Below are 17693 nucleotides of genomic sequence, written 5' to 3'. Positions count from 1 at the left end.
AGAAGCTATCCGCATCACTGACACGGTACAAATTGTAATCTGCCGGGGTCAGGTCACCGATAGCGCAGTGGTTATCTGGACACGAGGCGGGACACAAGTCTCGGTTCGATGCCCATTCTATTAAATAACACGCAATGTTTTCGTGTGTTAATTCAGGCTAGAAGAAATAGAAAGACGTCAATACAATTTTTATTTGTATAGAGTTGGATCCGGTTTTAAACAAAGAGGCTAATCCACGAGGTATTTTAGAAAAACTACCTCCATATTGGTTAATACTGTGAGATACATTTCAAAGAAGAAGTTCTAATGTAAAGTTCTCTAAATATTAGTAGTTTCCGTCTTTTACTAATACAATACATAAATATTTAACAAACCGTGATACATTTTTACTAAAATAAATATCTTAACATAAGTTTTAAAAAGATGCTACAAATGAAACACGTAATGAAGTAAACAACGCTTCTCGTTAAGAGCCTTGGAGAGGACTTAATTGGCAACATTCAGTTGAAGTGAAGGTAACGAGTGGCATGTCTCACAAAACAAACACGTTAGTACGTAATACGTTTAGGGAGACGATAAATAACGCATAAATGACACATGTTAACTTTCCAACACATGTCGTTGATGATATTACTTAAGTGGCAATTAGATACATAACTGTAAATGGTAAACATGATCTGCTGATTAAATAATACTCGTAAGTAGATGTAATATCTGTTATCATTAGGCATTTGCAATCACGATGAATGAGGAATTAAGCATGTTTACCGTTTAATATTCAAATACCCTAATTGCAAATAATTCTAATTGTTAATTATATTCGGTAAACCACGAATCAGAACTAAAATAGGGAATGTGTAAATCAATATATCGAAATTGAAAGTTTGTTTTAGTAAGAGCCTCAGAGAATTTATTATAATAGAGAGGTAAGGTAGACGTCCACAGGGCCGCATCGCACGCATCGGACGCATTTCACGCAACGAATCAGTGGACGCACTTGTGTGACTTTTTATAAGAAGAATACTAAAATCCGTTGCGTGCGATGCGTCCGAAGCCTGCGATGCGGTCCTAAGGACATCTACCTGTAAAGTTTAAGAAAAAAAACGTGCTCCTTATTTTGACATCCAAAACAGATGGCACTGTACTGTTTTGCGGTCATTGAATTGCCAAACGTCAACATTTGACAGTCAGAGTTACCGCTAAATGTATGGAGCTGTAAATTCGAAGCACAAAATTGTCTTAGATTTTACATATATTTCTCAATCAATATATCTTTGGTAAGAGCACTGACGAATTCTTACATTTAGATGTAAATGTGAACTCTTAATCATTTGCTATCTGATTAGCCTCCTTCTAAACATGTATTATTAAGTACGTGGATCGTTTGAAGAAAAAATAACTAGCGGGCTAATATAACTAACCTTAGTTATTTAACAAATCATAATAATTACAGTATTTATTTAAACACTCATATTTGACGCTGATGCATAACAGTACAATCTCACTAATCCGTTACAAATGCTGACAAGTTATAGCAAATCTGCATATATTTTGATGTGTTTTTAAGTATGTTGTAGAAATACTCTATACTAAAATAATAAATTCGAAGAAATTTCAGTCGCTATTTACTTTTAAGCCATTAAAAAAGAGGAGTCAGTGTGATAAAATAAGCGCAGATAGAAAACTTGGAGATATCACTTGCACCAGGTGCCCCACTACCGTGTACCGGAACATCGAAGTCCCGAATTTTAGAAATTTCACAGTAGTTATCTTTTACTTATAAGTGATTTATTTCAAGAATGTACGTATATTTATTTCTAGACACGTGATGCACGGAAAGAGGCTAAAATATAAACAAGACGCACCTCGCATGACATTTTGGCAACGTCCCCGTCGATCATGGGCTTGCCAAGATCCGATATTCTTAAAAACGGCATTTCACACAAATATACATTCACTAAAGACACAAACACTGAGAAAACTATTAATTTTATCAACACTATAAATAGTCACAACTATGTCACATTTATAGAAGAAGTTTTTACTAAACTAGGTGAAAATAAAGTCTTTATAGATGATCTATTCACGCAATCATCAAGTGGAGTTTTTGGCGCGCGTATGGCTAAGACGGCGCGCGCGAAGTGACCAGTGGCACGGACGCGTTTGCGGCCACTCATTATTTAATAGTCAGATAAAAAATTATCTATTGAGTCGTCCTCGGTCAATACGACAGTAAATTACGTATCTATCGCTGAATGGAGCGGCGAGTAGTTGGTCATGTGATCGGGTAGGTATCGTCTGAAAGAGATTAGCAATTCTTAACTGGGTGGACAAAATGCGTAACAATAAATACATTCATTATATCACACAGGTAATTACAAACGTATATATTGCATTCAATTAAAGTTTGGAATTTATTTGATATCATTCAAAAACGTAAACCAACATTACAACACTTTTTTAACTTGTAAATAATGTATTGACTAATGAGTAGCAAATATGTCCACTTTTTCAGACTTGTCTAATGAAGTCCCTGAGACCCATTATAATCAGCTATCCGACGGTTCTAGAAGGTTTCCCCCTCTCAATCTCAGTTCAACAAAGTCTTAAGATTTGTCAATTTGGCGTTATCAGGCCTAATGTCAATCATACTATCGTTTACTCACCATGCGGACACTCGGCGCGAGGTCCGTAACCGACATACATACTAATGATAAATGTCGTCAAGTGTGATAATGAGACATAGCGCATTAACCAATCGAGAACATGTCTAATTGTATAAGTTTTGATAATACTATTTGAACGACCGAAAACTGGACTGATTTAAATTGATAATAAGCAAAAATAATTAAACACATTGATAGTTAGGTATAAAAAAAATGCATCATCAAAAAATATTACCTAAAATCCTTTCCATAAATTTCTGAAGACTGAAGTTCATGTGATAGTTTACGCTATTATAGCACAAACGCTTTTAGCAAATAACAATGAAATCGTGTGCCAAAAGGAACGAACGGCTTCTTAGAGGCATTAAGAATCCCTTGCGAGGCTCGGCACGCAGCGACAGGAAGGTTGGCGGAGCAATGTCTGACTTAGCAAAAGCCGGAAAACGATTTAGGAAATGGAACGACTGACAAATTACGAAAACAGATCTTGGAGGACGATTGATGTCCTGGGGTAGGATAAAATTTCCTTGATTATTCGTGAGAGTCAGAATCGCGGGTGTACCTAAATAAAATTAAATGAAAACCATACCATATTTTTGTACCTAATTTGTACTATTTAGTACCTCGTTTAAAAAAAATTGTACCTCACGGTACGTAAAGTTATCATCAAAAAACAGGTCACCCGCCATCCTGACAGTCAGAATGGCGGGTGTACTTTATTACGCTATGTTCCCGTGGTTATTGATAAATTCTATAAAAGCCAAATTTTAGTACCTTTTTTGTACCTTCATATTCAATTATAATATGAGTCATTTTATTTGTGCTTTCCCAGTTTTACTCATTTATATTTTGCTTGCTATTACAATTTTGCAGGCATTATAATTTTTCAAGTTATCGATTTAATTTTTAAGAAAAAACGCTAAGGTACAATTATTTTTATTACACCAGGATTTAGTACCTTTAATGTTTAATCTGTTAAGTTCAAATAACTCAGTAAATCATGTCTTAAAAATTATTTTTCTTAGGAAGATATCTTTGAATTGGCGCCTAGCCTTTTTTTACGCTAAGGTACAATTATTTTTATTACGCAAGGATTTAGTACCTTTAATGTTTAATCTGTTAAGTTCTAATAGCTCAGAAAATCCTGGCGTAATAAAAATAATTGTACCTTAGCGTTTTTTCTTAAAAATTAAATCGATAACTTGAAAAATTATAGCGCCTGCAAAATTGTAATAGCAAGCAAAATATAAAATGAGTAAAACTTGGAAACCACAAATAAAATGACTCATATTATAATTGAATGTGAAGGTACAAAAAAGGTACAAAAATTTGGCTTTTATAGAATTTATCAATAACCACGGGAACATAGCGTAATAAAGTACACCCGCCATTCTGACTGTCAGGATGGCGGGTGACCTGTTTTTTGATCATAACTTTACGTACCGTGAGGTACAATTTTTTTTAAACGAGGTACTAATTAGTACAAATTAGGTACAAAAATATGGTATGCTTTTCATTTGATTTTATTTAGGTACACCCGCCATTCTGACTCTCACGATTATTCAACAAAATCAGAAAACAGATCTAAACTGACTGAAATTGTATAGTCAGCATCAAAAGTAGCGGATCAAATAACGCTTCATAAGTATCTACCATTCTATAACAGCTTAACAAAAAGTGATGTCTTTAATATAGAACAACTAAGACTGTAAAAGATATACTTTGGAACGTGAATTTTAGAAATGTATCTATGTTTGGAAAAGTTATCTGAGATGTCAGATACTTTTGGCGCGGTGTTTCATCCGCTACTATTGATGCTGACTGTACATACGAACTTCACGTGCCTATAATTAAAGGTACATGCCTAACTTCAGCATCGAATTATTGCTGACCTAAGCATATAGTCCAAAATATGCTCTTTCAGATGTAAATTCGATAGAATTAAACTTCTAAGTAAATAGAAAACTCTATCTTAATATATTATAATTTATGGAAATTCCAAATTTAAAATTACCAATTTTAAAATATCTTTGAAATGTACTTGTGAATAGTTTGTGGGTATTAAAAGCCTTCAAGGGCAAATCATATTCGGCGAGCATTTTATATTTTTAGTTATCCGAAGAAATCCGAATTTCGTGATCGACAACTTTCGCAAATAATTATATCCTAAGGGGGATAAAATTCATAACAATTATAACTTAACAGAAATTCTTGTTAAAAGTTAAAGACGTCCAAAATGAGCGATCTCTTACAAGCTCTTACTGAGCGTCCCAAATCTGCGTGAATGTTTACGCATAATTCGGTTCTAAGGGAGCAATTTGAAGTATTATCGCTTTTAGAGGGGACTTTTAGGTAAAGATTTAGTTGTTTTCTCTCAAAACAATAAAAGTGGTAATCTAGGGTTATGTAACTCGCTCAATACATTTATTATATGTTAGAAAGAACGTCATGCCGAGCTCGCCCGGGCGAGGTCAAGGCCGCTCAGCTGGGGATGTCAAACACATTGTGTAAGGTAAGTACGAGGCTACGGCAAGGCGGTGTGGGCTGTAACTATGGAGTGCTTTACACGAGCTCCACACTTTTGGTACTTACCTAATTTAATGGTTATGTTTCTATGTATTTAACATAACAAATAGCCATGATGCGACGATGAAACTACGCTGTTTTTTTTATACTACGTCGGTGTCAAACAAGCATACGGCCCGCCTGATGGTAAGCAGTCTCCGTAGCCTATGTACGCCTGCAACTCCAGAGGAGTTACATGCGCGTTGCCGACCCTAAACCCGCCCCCCCCTCGTTGAGCTCTGGCAACCTTACTCACCGGCAGGAACACAACACTATGAGTAGGGTCTAGTGTTATTTGGCTGCTGTTTTCTGTAAGGTGGAGGTACTTCCCCAGTTGGGCTCTGCTCTAGATCTGGAATGACATCCACTGGCTGTGCCCTACCACACAAAGCGAGATGACATTCACAATGCCCATACCTCTCTTATGGACGTAGTTTAAGGACGTACCCGGGTCCATGTGATATAATGATATGAAAATTCTCAAAATGTTTTATTATTTTCATAGTCAAAAATATTTATTTCTTTGACAAAACCAGTCGAAAGTAGCTGTATAGTTATTTTTACTTTAGCCATTCATATAAACTTAATTTTGAAGAAAGTGTAAGATGCTTTTACTAGACCTAATAATTTAATCATGACCGCTCCGGAGAATTCCAAAGACGACCTCATAATTTTCAGTTAGACGGCATCACTTTGCTCTGGCAACCTTACTCACCGGCAGGAACACAACACTATGAGTAGGGTCTAGTGTTATTTGGCTGCTGTTTTCTGTAAGGTGGAGGTACTTCCCCAGTTGGGCTTTGCTCTAGAGCAGACCTTAAACCCGGATTCTTAAGATCTAGATCTGGAATGACATCCACTGGCTGTGCCCATACCTCTCTTATGGACGTAGTTTAAGGACGTACCCGGGTCCATGTGATATAATGATATGAAAATTCTCAAAATGTTTTATTATTTTCATAGTCAAAAATATTTATTTTCTTTGACAAAACCAGTCGAAAGTAGCCATATAGTTATTTTTACTTTAGCCATTCATATAAACTTAATTTTGAAAAAAGTGTAATATGCTTTTACTAGACCTAATAATTTAATCATGACCGCTCCGGAGAATTCCAAAGACTACCTCATAATTTTCAGTTAGACGTCATCACTTTGGTAAATTTTGTCCCTTCCACGTTAATCACTCAGGGGACAAATACATTTAGTTTATTAGGCTCCCTCGGTATTGGAACTTCATGGACTGAATATTGATTTGAAGCAAAGGTTACCCGGGAAACAAATACGGGCGATATCAATTTCCGAATGCCTTATCAATTTTGGGAACTGTTTAAAGCACGTTGGGTTTTGGCATGATACCGGTTATGGAAGGTGTAAAATAAAAGTATTTTACTTGACTTGAAGTTTGATTTGTTCTTAATAGAACTGAATGTGACGTTACTTTTTTAAAACTTTAATTGCTTGGCCTAAACCAAAATATTTAACATTAGGTACCGTTTGGATTTCTTGCGATAAATTGGTGCATTACGGACTGGTTGCGTCAACAGTGGATAAATTCATTTGAAAATATATTGTATCGGAAAGTTTTTCCGTTCTCTGTGGCAACCAGACCGTCGGATGATATCGGTGCAACCCGCCAAGTTTAAATTAAACCTAAGAACGTTATTCCAGGATTAATCCATGCTACGTGAAGCATTTACTAAGATTAAAATATTTTAACTGAATAGAACTCATTTTAATTATCTACCTGATATCTCGTTATCTCCACTTTTGTCTCAGATTGTCCTTTCAGTTTAATCAAATCGCGTTAAAATTTCAAATCTTGAGAACATTTAAGAATTATTCCAATTCATCTGTTTGACAATCTAAATGATTAATTTGACCGCTTTTTACAGTCTAAAGCCGTTCCATTGAAATGTTTCCAAATTACTATTTGCTCAGCTTTATCGAGCGTGGCATTGGTTTAGGTCATAAAACATTTGGGCGCCAAAAATTACCCTGAGGTACGCCTTTTAATAACAAAAACCTTCACTGGTAAACCTATTAAGTAATTGGCTTACCAGTGAAGGTTTTTGTTATTTAAGTACATGTAATGTAAGTACTTACATTACAACATTATATTTAAGCGTATAATTCATATTGCTGCATGGAACGATCAGTTCACCAACCAACCTTTTCTTCGTTTAAGAACGATTCTTCTCGAAATTATAACAGCAACTTACCTGAAATAAGAAAAAAGCATGAGACAAAAATGAAATAGATAACAAAGCAAATAATGAAATAGTTATCAAAGCAAAGGAAGCAGTCAGCGATATTTTGTCAATAAATTTATATTATCCCTTAGAGAAAGTGATTACTTAAAAGCTTTAAAAATTTGCTCAGTGTGGATTATTCTTATTTAATTAAAAAATGATTTTTGATACCAGGGATGTAAATCGTGAAAGATAAATTATTTAATTTACGTTCATGTGAGTTCACGCACATCGATTTCGTTGCCATAATATCTTTCGCTAGTTTGAAAAAATCTAGTCCTTCCCAATTTCGCTGCCGAAAAAATAGAAATGATAAATAATCCCATGCCATTTACAAGATCAAGGCAGTAAGTATAACTATTGGAGATCTGTGTTAATTGTGCACTCAGCGAAATGTATTGTGCAATAAATACGGGTCGTTGGACTGTGGGCGGTACAGCCGGTCGCTGAACCGCGGCCAAGGCGCTCTGAAGGACGCAGACCAGGGGTCCTAGCTAAGATCATAATTGTTTGCAGAAAACGTAACGTTGGCTAGGCCCCAGTAAACAGATGGTTTTTATCCTTCGATGTACAATAAAATCTTAGAACTATATGGGGAAGTGAAGAAGGGCGAAAAGAAGGGCCAGTACAGTACAGACAGACTGTAGCCCGACTGCGACATTTCTATATGCATGAAAGTGTGTAAGCGTATGCTAAGGACATATATGTAGAATTAAGCACAATAAATACGATATAATTTTCGTAACACAATAAATGAATCAATTAACTTAAGAGTAATCACAGCTTCTTAACTACGCTTAATTACGTACAATTTTTATGCAATTCACCCATTTGTGATATGGCGTACACGTGCGCAGCAAATTGGTTTAAAAGGAACCTTACACCGCAAAACGGCTTAAAGACAATCCTCTGTTAACATGCGTCATTGCATTTTCACGGATCGGAGATTTCTTGCGGAAACTTATTCAAATTTTCCGTTTACTTGGTGGCCGTTTGTGGTGCCATATTGTGAACTGCATTCAGGCCAATCCGAATTTTGGTTTTTGATCTGCTGAAACAACCTACGTGTTCTAATATTTTTGCGACGTCATTGCTAATATTGCTTTAATTTCGCATCCACTGCCAGCACGCGCACTACGAGCGAAGCCGATTATATGCGTGGTTTATGCGCGGTTTGTTAAGCCTTTCAGCCCCAAATCAAACTTTCATTTTGACATAATAATGATGTCATTTTGCGGATCCCTTTCTTTCGCATAATTATTGAAAGTCATGATGTAATGATAGTCATATTATCATTAGTCATAACTCTGAAACCGTTAAATTTTCAGGAATTTCTTTAGGTTATCCTATAGATAGGTTAGGTTAGATTTGTTTTATGGCAATCCTGAAAAGTTACGCATTTCTGAGAAAAACCAAATTATGGCTAACGAAAATGCGGTCAAATAATACATTATAACTTAAAACTCTATGGGAAACAATAGAGGCCTGTCATTTTCTTCTTATTCGCCCGTGCGTCTCGGTCGTTTTCGTTTCGTATCATTTTATGTCACATGTATAATTGGCCTCAAGGTTAGAATTTTATACATTTCTCATCGTTTAGGTTATGATCCATTTATACTTATAGTTGCAAAAAATATTTTAGTAAAATCACGTTCACAAAAAATTCAACAGAAAGTAAATCTCGGGCTTAAAAGAAAAGCTTCAATAAGAACAACTAAACTATTTTAGTTCAAGTTGGAGTACTTTGGTCTCATTTTTTATGCAAAACGTTTATATATCGCTGGATTTGCGATTTGATTAAGCTTAGCGTATTGCAGTGGAGTTGAAGACATATTGAAGAGCAAAAGAAATTGAATGTAATTTAAATAAATAAGGAAATACAAGTAATTAAGAAAAAAGAAACAATGAATTTCATGATAGAGAATCGATACATATAGAAACGCATCGTCTGCTAGATGGCACGATTACACGAACCGGGTGAGCGGGTTAACAAAACATAGTATAAATGAGCAACACTAACTGGCGCGGACTCGTGCTACGCATTTTACCTACAATGGCACCCGCGTGTGTGCCCTCGGACATCCGCGACAGCTAATGGACGCCCTAAACCCTGATACATAAACATAGAACAGAAAAAAAAAAGACGTGTGGCACTCGGGGACTGCCGCGGTAAAGCTATTGCATAGCATTTTGTATCAACTTATGCAATTATAATTATTTATTTATTTTATTTATGCAGTATTTCTTTTTCTTTGAGATTAATACCACCATAACCAACCACCAGTAAACCAGTATAACGATATGATCTCAGTTGATAGGGATCTCGAGGTTTCACTTCTGTTGGTTTTTCGGAAAAGACAAGTACGCTTGACAAGAGATAATGTAAACACTGGTAATTCGTAGTTACTCCTGGTATTTATATATTCCAATCGTTCACCGAGCGCACGACTCAAGATAACCAATATAAAAGTGTGAACCTTGTTTATTCATAGTTACGATACGTATACGGATTCACTTATATTGGACAAGTTGTAAGTCATGGGAATAAGCGCCTTCAACGGCGCGGCGGTCTTTATTAGGTAGCGTCAGGAAACAAATATTTATAAAAAATATACGAAATTAAAATAAATAGGCACTTTATTTATTTTATGGAAAACAATTTTTTTTCGCTAACACATTAAATAAAATATGTAAAACTGTATGTATTTTATATGTAAAACCGATAGTTTATCTATACAATTAAAAAAAATATGCGGAGAGGGCGGTATAAAAAGGAAAATTATAATGTATGGAGAAAAAAAATTTTCATCAAAAACGAAACCGAGCATCATTTTTAATTTTCACAATACAATTGCTAGGCATTTCCACAGCTGCAGCTCGTTTTAAAATAGAAATAGAAATAAGTGAAAGTTTTTTCTCTAAACATTATAGTTTTCATTTTTTTAACGTTAATACTGATTTTGAAGTTATATTTTTTTAAATCATTCCCTATCGAAGGCGAAATTAGCAATGTCCCACTTTTCTCGATTTGAGACGGCAGCGTGCCCTTACATTAGAATGTTCAATTTTTTTTTTTTCTTTCTTTTATTAAGAAACAAACGGTCGTTTACAATATGCGGTATTATTAACTGTTGCATTTTAAAGCTAGACCTACGGTTTCCTTAATTAAATATAAGAGTGCTAGATTTTAAACAGTTTTTTTTTTTGCTACATAGCATCTGAGTTTTGTATATGTATATATAGTTACTGAACAATTATAATAAATTCTAAGCTTAATTAAATTAAATACCTGCAGAGTTAAGTACTACAATTATATACGCCATACACTATTGTGCCATTCACTATATAGGTATATATTTGATACAGGTATTATATTTAATTATATAAAATAAAATAAATACCTAATTATTTTTTTCACAAACAAATGCTTTCTTTAAAGATACTATATTACAATGAAAAACATCAATATTAGAAAGATTTACGCATTCATTATAAAGTCTACAAGCACGCCTTATAAACATATTTCGTGCATAACAAGTTCTGCTAAATGGGACAGCAAATAATTCCTTTTTGCGACATTTACGCTGACGCGCACGAGGGACTTTAATATTTATTTGTTGAAGTAGTGAGGGAATCTCCAATTTAGAGTTTAAGATTTTATAAAGTAAAACCGAGTCTACGCAGTCGCGGCGGTCTTGAAGAGACTGAATTTTATGGTACTGCAATGAGGAGTGGTAATCAACGTAGTTTTGTCCAGTCCTAAAATCTAACGTTTTTACAAACTTCTTTTGGAGCCTTTCGATTCTGTTAATATGGACAGCATGAAATGGCTTCCAAACAGCACACGCGAATTCAAGACGACTTCTTACATAGCTGTTATAGAGAGTTATATAACTAAAAGAATTTTTAAATGGTTTACCGACTCGTAGGATAAAACCTAATTGCTTAAACGATTTAGTAACTACATTCTCAATGTGAGGAATAAATGATAACTTAGAATCCATTATTACACCTAGATCTCGAATTTGCGTTACCCTATTTAATACTTTATCGGAAATTGTGTAATTATGACCAATATTTTTCTTTTTCCGAGAAAAAGTTATAATACTACACTTTTTATTGTTCAGAAATATATTATTATCAGTACAGTATCTCTCCAAGTTAGATAAATCCTCTTGTAGTAGATCACAATCAGAAACATCTTTAATAATTTTAAAAATTTTAGCATCATCCGCGTAGAGTAAAACTTTAGAGTGCTTAATGTAGTCGGTTATATCATTAATATATAACACAAAAAGAAGAGGCCCCAAATGAGATCCCTGTGGGACTCCTGAGGTGACGACCTTATACTGTGATGTATAACCGGACAATACGACGGCCTGAGTTCTAAATTCGACATAGGATTTAATCCATCGAAAAAGATCTCCATGTATACCGAGTCGCCAAAGCTTATATAACAATGTGCTGTGACAAATTTTATCAACGGCCTTGGCGAAATCGGTATACACGACATCTACACAGTGTCCACTCTCCATTGCTTCAAGAACTTCGCCTGTAAAGATTAACAAATTACTGTCCACCGAACGACCCTTAAAGAAACCGTGCTGATGGGGGGTAATATGATTCTTAACGACTTCGAAGAGTTGACATTTTACTATCTTTTCCAGGATTTTACTAAACTGACATAGTTTCGAAATGGGTCGGTACATCTCAATCTCATGACTAACTTTTCCTTTTGGTATGGGGGTTATCCACGCCTGTTTCCATATTTTTGGAACATAGCCCTCACTTAATGATTTTTTAAATAGATAACATATGGGTTTTGCTAAAGAGTTAGAACATTTTTTTATAAACAGAGGGTGGACCCCATCAGGACCAGAGCCTTTATGAACATTAACAGAATTTAAATGTTTAAGAACAAGGTTAATAGTAATATCTATTGAATTTAAATCAATGGGAGGATTCGAGAGTGAATTTAAACTACTACTAATATTTGGCATATTATCTGTAAATTTCTCAAAAACAGAGTGGAAATAATCGTTAAAATAATCACATATTTGTTTAGCGTCTGAAGAAGGGGTACCTTTGTAAGACATTGTTTGAGGGAATTTATTTTTAGAGAATACGGATTTAACATAGGTCCAAAAAAAAGCGGGATGTGTTTTTATTTTTTGTTCCGAATAAGCAATATAACTTTTATAACAGTGTGACTCCATTTTCTCGGCACGCTTTCGTAGGTTTTTAAAATGAAGGTAATCAAGAGGGTTTTTGTATGTTTTCCACAATTTGTGATACTTACGTTTTTCGTTTAAAATTTTTCTTAACGCTTTACTATGCCAAACGGGAGCTGTAGAAGAGGTGTATATTTTTCGACGGGGCACATACTTGACAAAAAGATCATTTATAATTTTATAAAAGGATTCAATACATTCCTCTAAATTATGCGTATCAAACAAATTAGGCCAATTAATCTTAGACAATTCTATATTCATATTTTTAAAGTCTGCTAAATGAAAGTTGTACGCGAAACCAGGAGCCGACTTAATTGGGCACATTGTACAGTTTAGCAATAAATCAATTGTGAGCGATCTGTGGTGGATCTGTGGTGTGGTGTGGGTCAATTTAAAGTATTCGTTCTGATTTTCATCGTTTTCATTTTCATCACCTTAGTTGCTCTACAAAGAGGACAAATTAATACAAATACTCAAACGGTAAATACGTAGTTAGGGAGTTTCGTTCTGTTTATCATCAGCAGTTCCACTACACTAATTGCCAGTTTTTGGATGAAAATGCTTAATTTGTAGACAAACAATACAAAAATCACTATATGTGTACCTATAAGATTTTAAGTGTTCCCTCAATTCTTCATGGATTCCATCATTAGAACTTTGAACCCGGGACGGGACCATCGGCTTTATAGGCAGGGTCACTGCCCACTAGGCCAGACCAGTCATCATACATTTTACTTGACAAATAGAGATGATTATTATTTATTTCTTTTGTTTATGATAAAAGGTTAAATTTGATTGATCTAATATCTGTTCTAAATATTTTTTACACAGTTTTCAACATACATAAATACATCTTAAAACTACACTATAACTCGCATATTAAAATTGTAAATCCGAGCTCTCGTTAAAAATGTTGTCCATAGTTTTCCTATTGTTGTACAAGTACTATTTAGTAATTTTTGATGGACTATTCCCGATATTTGGGTTTCAAGTTAATGCAAGATATTGTTTTAACAATACTATCAGAAAAACTGGATTTTTGGTTAACAACCGGTTATTCGTAAGTATATTAAAATAAAAACCGGTTACATTCTATAGTTTCAAGGAATAGGAGCACATGATTTAAAAAGTTGCATTATTTATAAAAAAAATTGCTGACTCGGGCATGCATGCACTGCATGAAGCGGGCATGCCTACTTGACACTCGGATAAACGTGTTTCTCACATGGGTAATGCATTATTTAGCTGTCGCGCTCACTCAATAACAAGGAAATTTTTAATTTTATTTAGAAAAAATATGTTTTCAAATGTTATAATAGTACTTACGAATGAAAAGTGATACCGTGAGCTTTGTTTTTGTGCTTGGAGCTATTGAAGCACTGGAAAAAGGCGCAACACGGCATTCTTTGGCAATATTTTATCGAATTTGATGACAATGTTGACACTTCAGCGTCACCCATACGACTAATTCAATATAGGTCCCGGAACCTATATTTTGTGGCTCACGATCGACCGCCTGGTACCTCATCTACCCCTATTACGTACATCAATGATACATACAGATTACTATAAACAGCTGCTTATGTATTTGTCCGATTTCGGAGCAGCTCGTCTCGATTCGTGCGAGTTTCGTAGAGTAGTACCATAGAAATAGGATAGTATAGAACGACTGTCAAACTTCAAAAGTGTGACCAAAAATGAAATGCAAGTGTGTGCGTAAATTGTCTATGTGCGAACAAAAATAGTGATGTCATGTTACAACATATTAATAATCTATCGATGTTTAACTGCTTTATCGACTACTTTTTCAAATGTGTTTGTTTTTATAAAAAATGTAATAGGTATGAGTATTATTACTACTATTAGACCTTATTAGCGCCTTTAGTACCTTTAATTTTCTTTTACAGCGGACGCATAGTAAATAACAATACTGATAGTGATAACCGAGGCTACAGTTACAGTCGTTTCAGTCAGCATCAAAATGGTCACATATATAGGTACATGTGTGTCACAATGGTCAAATATATATTGTTACTTATTTTACAGTACATATGGAGCTACTTTACCGCACTAGTGCGATAATTAGCACATTACGTAACTATATCGAACATTTTAAGGGCCATATGTATTGTAATACATTTGCGAATAGTTAATTCGAAACTCGTGTCGACTTAAAATCGTATCGCCACTCATTGCGATTTTTTATTTTTCTCACCTGGTTTGGTGTTCTGGGACGTTTACTTACTTACTACTTACTCCGTTGGCTCAGCGACCCAAAATGAGACTTGGCCTCCGACACAAGACAGCGCCACTTTTCTCGGTCCTGTGCGACCTCTCGCCAATTGTCGACTCGAAGCTCGCGCAGATCCGCCTCCACCATGTCGGTCCAGCGATACCTAGGGCGTCCGATAGGACGTCCTGCTAGGCGACCCAGGTACGCTCTTTTTACGTTTTTTCGTTTTTACTTGACTAAATTACTAACGTAGTCCGATCAAGCATTATGGAACCCGGCGCTGTCGGTAAAGCAGGTGACTCGCGTTGATAAAGCAGGTTTCTGTCGTATGCGGGTGTGAGTGGTGTAACATGTGCAATGTCGTTAACACAAACACATGCTAAGTGTTAACAGTAGGCGCAAATAGTTGACTTACCAAAGAAAATTTGAAATTCGCGCCTTTTCCGCCTGACAAGTTGGGTTGGGTGTGTATACGCTGTCTTGTGTTTCCTTGTGTTAGCGGCAAAGCCGTGGAAAAGTGGTTAAAATGTAAGTAATGTGTTGGAAAGTGAAGTTTAAATTTATCGCTGAACATGTGCATCTTCAAAAAAGGTATTATAACAATCGTTATTATTTTACGTCGGTTATAAAGGTTAATATCTTAATGATGTCTTGTGAACAACTAATTCCATACCTACTAATATACCGACAAGTTATCGATACAGTCATATGAACATTTTGTCAAGCCCTAGCGTAAAGTAACAGTTTAGGTTTTTACACAAAATATTCTAAATTATTGACTAATATCATGAAATATTAACACACAATTGAAGAAAAACTTATAATGAACTGTATAAATTGGCTTTTTTACACTTTTTATGCTGTTAATTTGATATAATATCGTTACGAAAATTTCGCTACGATTATCATAATTACCTGTGAAATGAGTATTTCCCTGGGTTTTTTGGCCCTGAAACACAACAATCCGGCACACAACATGACACCATCTTCACTAAATTACTTAATATTTATTTTTGATTTTGATTCTCGTATATTTTTAACGTTAAAAAATACGGCAATATGATTTTGGCCGCCTCGGCCGCCTTCGAATTCAAAAAATGGTTACGTTTTCTCATATGTAGTCTGCCTCTTTCACACTCGTGGCTTGTTCATATACGTGATGGCTTCCCTTTCGCACACTTCATCTGTCTGTCAAGCGAAGCGTATGACAAGTCTCTGAGTAGTACAATACGTCTAATCGCACGCACACAACGCCGTGTCGAAGACTGCCGAACTGAAACGACGTTAGACGAAGTGGGGAGCGTGAGGTTTTTTCGTTACGGAATTTCTGGATTCGGTCCCCGCGCTCAAGGCCCGCGATAGAAGCTATGCAATAGCTTAACATAAACAACGCATAATACACAACATGACGCAGCAGACATATCATTTTCCTATGGCAGTATGTTCCATACGGAACACCTGAAACTATTTCTCTTTTCATGCACAACCCAGAAAGCACAATTCTGCTGAATCCAGTTGCGGTCGAAGTTATAAATCATCCCCGACTCGATTACTACGCGGTCGTGAATCACTGAATCACGCCGCAAGCCCGCAACCCGATATTGCTCTGTAGGTATTCTTGCGTAACAGGCCACACAGTAGCTATCTGTTGTGACAATTAATATAACCATAATAATAACCTAAAGATTCTAAAGCAACAACCCTGATTTTTTTTAAACCCAACGCTACAGTGAGTGACTGCAGGGCCCTTATTCGACATGCTAAAAGTGACGTTTCGTGTTGATTTCCATTTGATGTGAGAAATATTGTGACTTGTCGAATTGCTATTATCACCACCTGTCAGTGAACAATATCCACACTAGAGGCGGGGCGTTGTACCGGAATAGTTTTTGAAACAGGTTATTTGTAATAGACTAGGTACTTTTAGCTTGTCGAGTATTTAAAAGTACAGACTTTGATTTCTGAAATAAAACAAATATGAAACTTTTATCACCTCGTACCTCCATTCTTACCGTTACTTTAGGTAAAATAAAATTTTGTTAACAGATGGTCGTCTGGGTGTCTGTTGTATCTAAAAATAATGTAATAATATATAACAAAAATATGACAATAGATTCATAGCCTTCACTCAAAACGTCACCATATTTCCGACCCTTACCGAAATAATAAGTCGATATTTGTATAAATAATCCTCATTTGTAAGACGCCTAAGCACGGCAAATACGTAAACTGCCTATTGGGGATCATACTCGTAAAACTGGTATTTTAGACGTACTTTTGGTACGAGTAACAGAGACGTACTTTTGGTACGCAGTCCCAGCTCTAGTCAGGATTCTAGTTGTCAAATATAAGCGTGTCGAATACGTATTAGTTAACTGTCAAATGAAATTAGATCAACGGTAGACTTTTTTGTCGATGGGTATGGCTGCCATGTTTGGATTTATGACATTTAAAAGGGGATCCTAAGGCAGAGAGTAGTTTTTTCTGTACGATTTTGATTCTTCTACTGGACGCAAGATGGAGTTAGCTGCCAAATTCCGATCAGGCTGACGCAGCTAGGAAGAAAAAAGTTTTGTATGGAATTTGTTTCGCAAATCATTGCCAACGAAGAAAAAGAAAACGTCAGTGCTATTTATTCTGTCAAGTTTACATCAAGTCTACTGTCAGCCTAATTGCTTTGTTTGTTTTGAAGGCTTCAATGTTTTGTTCGGGTATTTCGTGTAATTTCTTTATTATTTAGTGAAAAAAT

General features: G+C 35.4%; 1 protein-coding gene across 2 annotated transcripts in view; it reads right to left on the bottom strand.

Moving 5' to 3' along the window:
* LOC133521814 (uncharacterized) overlaps positions 1 to 17693 on the bottom strand; it is an 85303-nt gene that overhangs the window by 26008 nt on the left and 41602 nt on the right. Inside the window, exon 1 of one of the 2 annotated variants that reach the window (XM_061856888.1) lies at positions 1866 to 2286. The exons of the other annotated variant lie outside the window; for it this stretch is intronic. The gene's annotated coding sequence lies outside the window, so the exon portion shown is untranslated. Of the gene's footprint in view, positions 1 to 1865; positions 2287 to 17693 lie in introns of those variants that run through there. 2 annotated transcript variants of the gene reach the window in all.

The sequence above is a fragment of the Cydia pomonella genome, chromosome 10 (genome assembly GCF_033807575.1).
Source record: "Cydia pomonella isolate Wapato2018A chromosome 10, ilCydPomo1, whole genome shotgun sequence".
Lineage (NCBI taxonomy): Eukaryota > Metazoa > Arthropoda > Insecta > Lepidoptera > Tortricidae > Cydia > Cydia pomonella.
The sequence above is the reverse complement of the archived record's forward strand: the minus strand, read 5'-3'. Positions and strand labels throughout refer to the sequence as shown.